This window comes from Haematobia irritans, chromosome 1 (assembly GCF_050003625.1).
Source record: "Haematobia irritans isolate KBUSLIRL chromosome 1, ASM5000362v1, whole genome shotgun sequence".
Taxonomy (NCBI): Eukaryota; Metazoa; Arthropoda; class Insecta; order Diptera; family Muscidae; genus Haematobia; species Haematobia irritans.
Window position 1 is genome coordinate 184,164,586 of NC_134397.1, and position 6,838 is coordinate 184,171,423.

General features: G+C 35.4%; 1 non-coding gene across 1 annotated transcript; it reads left to right on the forward strand.

The window, feature by feature from the left end:
• Positions 1-1,417: 1,417 nt before the first annotated feature.
• On the forward strand, positions 1,418-1,499 carry TRNAS-GCU (transfer RNA serine (anticodon GCU)). The gene has a single exon. It is a non-coding gene; the product is annotated as a tRNA-Ser (tRNA).
• The last annotated feature ends 5,339 nt before the right edge of the window (positions 1,500-6,838 follow it).

Sequence of the window (6,838 nt, forward strand, 5' to 3'; positions counted from 1 at the left end):
CTGAAAATGTACCCCAGAGAGAATGAAAACACAAGAGGACGAAAAGTTCTCTTCTGCGAAGAAAACAAATGTCAACCGTATAGATGTCGCACAATGCCTGCAGCTTTGGTATTACCGACATTGCGGTCGAAGCGCTGTTTTGATCAATTCTTTATAAAGTCATCGGCAGTTATAATTTCAAATTGTCTAAATTCTATTTTCCTTAAGTTTCGTAAAGCCGGCAGAGACCGACTTTGGGGAGATTGGGTACTGAGCACATCAAACCATTTACCACATTAGTTTCATACTCGAACCAAACGCGTATACGACAAGTATTGACATAGGATTAAAATGCAAATAAAAAGAAATTAAGAGCACGAAATAAATTTCCATAAAGGGAAAATGTAATTTTTTTTGTTGTTGCCTAAAATTTAACATAATTTCATTAAGAAAATTAAATTTTTCATTTAAAAAATAAAAACTAAAACATTACAAACATGTATTAAACTAATCTGCTAAATGCAACATTTGGTATGACGCAAGCCAATCTCCCATCTTCTTCAAATCTATAATCTTTGCACGAAATAAATTTCCTTAAACTGAAAATGTATTTTTTTTGTTGCCTAAAATTTAACATTGTTTCATTAAGAAAATTAAATTTGGCATTTAAAAAATAAAAACAAAACAAACAAATAAAAAATAAAAAAAATACAAATATGTATGGAACTATGCTAACATGGTAAATGCAACATTTGGTATGACGCAAACCAATTTCCTATCTTGCTAGAGTTTATTGTCTTTGGTTTTTTCGGCTTTCGTTTCAAATATCATATAGTTTGCGCCGATGATACCAAAAGCTGCGGTCATTGTGCGACATGTATACGGTTGACATTTGTTTACTTTGCAAAAGAGAACTTTTCGTCCTCTTGTATTTCCTACTCACTGATTTACGCAAACAAACCTATTCTACTCTGATCATTTCAATCTCTATTCGAAGAATAAACACCAACAATCATTCAAGTGTTAAATGTATAACCCTCTATCATGAAAACATCAAGCATAGATGGCAGATAACACTACAATAATTAGCCAATCCAACACCAACCCTCATTGTGACGTACACAGTACTTGATGATTCTTTGGGTAAGATCTTTGAGTGGCATTACCATCAACTAGTGAACGACACACATGCAAGGGACAGATACCCCTCACTTCAACGATTATAAAAGCATTGCCACAACAACAACAACAATGTTCGAATAACAACATGAAATTGAGTGAAATGTAGTAGACTGAGTGAGAACACAACACCGACGACCCTCAATGATAGTGAACGACACAATGCAGTGAGACGACGATAGACACCGATAACTTGTGTGTGTTTGCTTGTGTGGCTGCCATATATTCAAAAGAAACCATTGACATGCATTATTCATGTGACGAGGTGGCCGAGTGGTTAAGGCGTTGGACTGCTAATCCAATGTGCTCTGCACGCGTGGGTTCGAATCCCATCCTCGTCGAGTAATACTTTTTTAATTTTTTTTTTATTTTTATGTAAAATTATATGCCTGCCATATTTGCATTTTTGTATACAAATTACTTTCTAAAAAAAAAAACTTACTAATCAGAGCATAAATCAAATAATGCTTAATAATATTAGTTAGTATACGATTATTTGTTATGATAACCATATAGGGATTAATTAGTATTCCAGTATTACTTTATAGCTAACAAGTAAAAACAACAAGAACATAATTTCGATTCTGCAATAACTAAAAACGCCGCACAGTGGTTTGAATATCCAAAATGTGGCTATTAATTTATATACGCGTTTTATACTTATGCACACATACAGTTATATGAAAAATAATAGGGACAGTGCCTACCCACATTTAGATAACATTAAAAAACGAAGAAAAAAAGAAAATTCTTTCTTGTTTAAACGATTTATTTTTATACCCACCACCATAGAATGGTGACGGAGGGCATAATAAGTTTGTCATTCCGTTTGTAGCACATCGAAATCTCGATTTGCGACTCTATAAAGTTACATATATATCCTTGATCAGGGAGAAATTCTAAGATGATATAACCATGTCCGTCTGTCCGTCCGTCGAAATTTTGCACAAACTCGTCTTTTGTCTGCAGGCAGGTCAAGTTCGAAGATGGTCTATATCGGTCCAGATTTTGATATAGTCTCCATATAAACCGACCTCCAGATTTGGGGTCTTGGGCTTATAAAAATCGTAGTTTTTATCCAGTTACCCTGAAATTTGAAATCTAGAGGTTAAGAGGTGTGCCAAAAATGGTAAGTATCGGTCCATGTTTTGATATAGCCCCCATATAGACCGATCTCTCGATTTTACTTCCTTGGATTATAGAAACCGTAGTTTTTATCCAATTTGCCTGAAATTGGAAATCTAGAGGTATTTTTGAAACATAAAGAGGTGTGCCAAGAAATGGTAAATATCGGTCTATGTTTTGATATAGGCCCCATATAGACCGATCTCTCGAATTTACTTCTTTGGATTATAGAAACCGTAGTTTTTATCCAATTTGCCTGAAATTGGAAATCTAGAGCTATTTTAGAAACATAAAGAGGTGTGTTGAAAATGGTGAGTATCGGCCCATGTTTTGGTATAGCCACCATATAGACCGATCTCACAATTTTAATTCTTGGGCTTATAGAAACCGTAGTTTTTATCTAATTTACATGAAATTGGAAATCAAGAAGTATTTTAGAACCATAAGGAGGTGTGCTGAAAATGGTGAGTATCGGTTCATGTTTTGATATAGCCCCCATATAGACCCGATTTTACTTTTTGGGCTTGTAGAAACCATAGTTGTTGTCCAATTTGTCTGAAATTTAAAATCTGGGCAGTTTTTATGACTACAAAAAGGTGTGCAAGAAATTATTTTATATTTTGGAATTCTAGAAACCGTAGTTTTTATCCAATTTGTCTAAAATTTTAAATATAATGGTATTTTAGACTCACAAAAACGTGTATCGGATTTAGTTTTTATCGGCCCATTTGGCAAAGCCTCCATATAGACCGATTTCACTTCTTGAGGGTATAGAAGGCACACTGATCATGAGAATTGCTTGTAATTGAATGTAAAATTTCCAGATTTTACTTCTCGTAAACATTTAAATAATGGGGGTGAAAATCTACAGATTTTAGATTTCAAATCAAGGCGTTATTTCATCAGTTTCTTGCAAACATACAAGAGATGTTAATGATTCCTCTAAAACTCAAACAAAATCCAGAATCTGATCTCGTCTTCATAGGTAAAATCTTTGGGAGAATATCTGTCATCAAACCCCCTTGAAATTTCAAAGGAAACTATAATATTTGATTCATGGTGGTGGGTACTTAAGATTCGGCCTGGCCAAACTTACTGCTGTATATACTTGTTTCTTAAAAGGTAGAGACAAAATTAGAAACAAAATAGTTTGTACGTGTAATTCGATATTTTTGTGATTTGTTATAAACTGACATGATTTACGTGTGAAAAAAAAAATAAGTACACTTCATGAAAGTTTAAACCTATTACCAAATCAAATAAAACTATATATTTATACTGAATATTGTTCCATAGAGCCGTAGTGTTACATTAGTACTTATTTGCGGATCCTTTGTTATCCAGAACAGTAGAACATCTTCCAGGCATTGAATCGCTAAATTTTGTCAAAAATAAAGCGGTATTTCCTGTATTAGATTCCAGAGCTCATCGAAAATTGATGTACACTTTCCCCTGGTTGGCCCTTTAACTTCGTTGCACAAATTGTCTATTGGGTTCAATGCTGGGGACTGTACCACACGTTCTAACACATTGATTTTATTGTCTTGGAACCACTTCTTTGTGTACCTAGTTGTATGTTTTGGGTTATTATCCTGTTGGAAGATCAATTTTAGTTGCATATTTTCTTCGGCATACGGCAGCATTTGTATTTTGCAAAATATCTGTGTAATCAGCTGATTTCATTATATTCTGTATACGATCCCAGCGGCGGTAAAAAACTGTTAAGGAGGCCTGATTGAAGTGCTGATTTTTGTAATCATGAGGCCTGATCTTCCCATACCAAGATCATATGTTTTTTTACCCGTGGTGACATAGGAATGTTAGTGCTAACCATTCGCGATAAAAATCAGGTCACATGGAGTGCTTACTTTATCAATGGGGCATGAGGCCTGTTCGTCCCATACCAACATCATGTGTTTTTGTACCCGTGATGACATAGGAATGTTAGTGATAATCATTCGCGGTAAAAATCAGGTCTAACAGAGTAGCTCTAGTATGAGTATAAAGTAGAAGGGCATAAAATGTTCTATTCCAATTGAATGAATGATAGAATGTTTAGACCACAATAGTAAATAACAAGTATATACAGCACTAAATTCGGCCGGGCCGAATCTTAAATACCCACCACCATGAACCAAATATTAGGGTTTCCTTTTAAATTTCAGGAGGGCTTGAGGAATTGAGGGCACTTCCCGAAGATAAATTTAAAGATTTCACCTATGAGGACTATATCAGATTCTGGATTTATAAGAACCATTTTTGTTTGAGTTTTAGAGGAATCATTAACATCTCTTGTAAGTGTGCAAGAAAATTTTAAAATAACGTCTTGATTTGAAATCTTAAATCTGTAAAAGTAAAATCTGGAAATTTTACATTGAGTTTCAAGCCATTTTCATGATCAGTGCGCCTTCTACACCCTCAAGAAGTGAAGTCGGTCTATATGGAGGCATTACCAAATGGACCGATAAAAACTTAATCCGATACACATTTTTGTCTAAATGTGTATCGGATTGCCTAAAATACCAGAATATTTACAATTTCAGGCAAATCAGATAAAAACTACGGTTTCTACAAACCCAAGGATTTAAATCGGGAGATCGGTCTATATGGGGGCTATACCAAAACATGGACCGATACTCACCATTTTTGGCACACCTCTTTACCGTCATAAAATACCTCTAGTTTTAAAATTTCAGGCAAATTGGATAAACACTACGATTTCTATAAGCCCAAGACCCCAAATCGGGAGGTCGGTTTATATGGGGACTATATCAAAACCTGGACCGATATAGCCCATCTTCGAACTTGAGCTGCCTGCAAAAGGCGAGTTTGTGCAAAATTTCAGCACGATTGCTTCATTATTGAAGACTGTAGCGTGATTACAACAGACAGACGGTCGGACAGACGGACCTCGTTATATCGTCTTAGAATTTCTCCCTGATCAAGAATATATATACTTTATATAGTCGGAAATCGATATTTCGATGTGTTACAAACGGAATGACAAACTTATTATACCCCCGTCACCATTCTATGGTGGAGGGTATAAAAATATTGAAAATACACAAAATCATAAAATGTAAAGTGTATCCCCCATATACAAAAAAGTTCAAGGAGACTTCAAGCCTACTTTTACCATGTAGATTCTTTTGCATATGGACATATATTTTAAATTTTAAATATGTTAAAGTATACTGCAAAGAAAATAATGTTAATATAAAGGGTGATTTGTTAAGAGCTTGATAACTTTTTTTTTTTTTAAAAACGCATAAAATTTGCAAAATCTCATCGGTTCTTTATTTGAAACGTTAGATTGGTCCATGACATTTACTTTTTGAAGATAATTTCATTTAAATGTTGACCGCGGCTACGTCTTAGGTGGTCCATTCGGAAAGTCCAATTTTAGGCAACTTTTTCGAGCATTTCGGCCGGAATAGCCCGAATTTCTTCGGAAATGTTGTCTTCCAAAGCTGGAATAGTTGCTGGCTTATTTCTGTAGACTTTAGACTTGACGTAGCCCCACAAAAAATAGTCTAAAGGCGTCAAATCGCATGATCTTGGTGGCCAACTTACCGGTCCATTTCTTGAGATGAATTGTTCTCCGAAGTTTTCCCTCAAAATGGCCATAGAATCGCGAGCTGTGTGGCATGTAGCGCCATCTTGTTGAAACCACATGTCAACCAAGTTCAGTTCTTCCATTTTTGGCAACAAAAAGTTTGTTAGCATCGAACGATAGCGATCGCCATTCACCGTAACGTTGCGTCCAACAGCATCTTTGAAAAAATACGGTCCAATGATTCCACCAGCGTACAAACCACACCAAACAGTGCATTTTTCGGGATGCATGGGCAGTTCTTGAACGGCTTCTGGTTGCTCTTCACTCCAAATGCGGCAATTTTGCTTATTTACGTAGCCATTCAACCAGAAATGAGCCTCATCGCTGAACAAAATTTGTCGATAAAAAAGCGGATTTTCTGCCACTGATTTTGGTAATAAAATTCTATGATTTGCAAGCGTTGCTCGTTAGTAAGTCTATTCATGATGAAATGTCAAAGCATACTGAGCATCTTTCTCTTTAACACCATGTCTGAAATCCCACGTGATCTGTCAAATACTAATGCATGAAAATCCTAACCTCAAAAGAATCACCCTTTATTATTTCAAAAATAAAACAATAAAACACAACCGGTGGATAGCACACTCTTCAATAGACTGAGCACATGACTTTTGATTTATTTTTTTTATGGAGTCTTCGCTTTTTAGCATCGTTTTGTAATCGTTTCTAATTTGATGTTCGGCAAAACACAAGTTAGTATACATTTCATTGTATTAACAAGTATATACGGCCGAAAGTTCGGCCACGCCGAATGTTATGTACCCTCCACCATGGATTGTGTAGAAACTTCAATTATGAACTTGATAACCAATTTTTGTGTGATTGGGGATCGATTTATCTGAGGGCTATATATAACTATAGACCGATATGGACCTAGTTAGGCATGGTTGTTAACGGCCATATACTAGCACAATGTACCAAATTTCAACTCAGATGAAA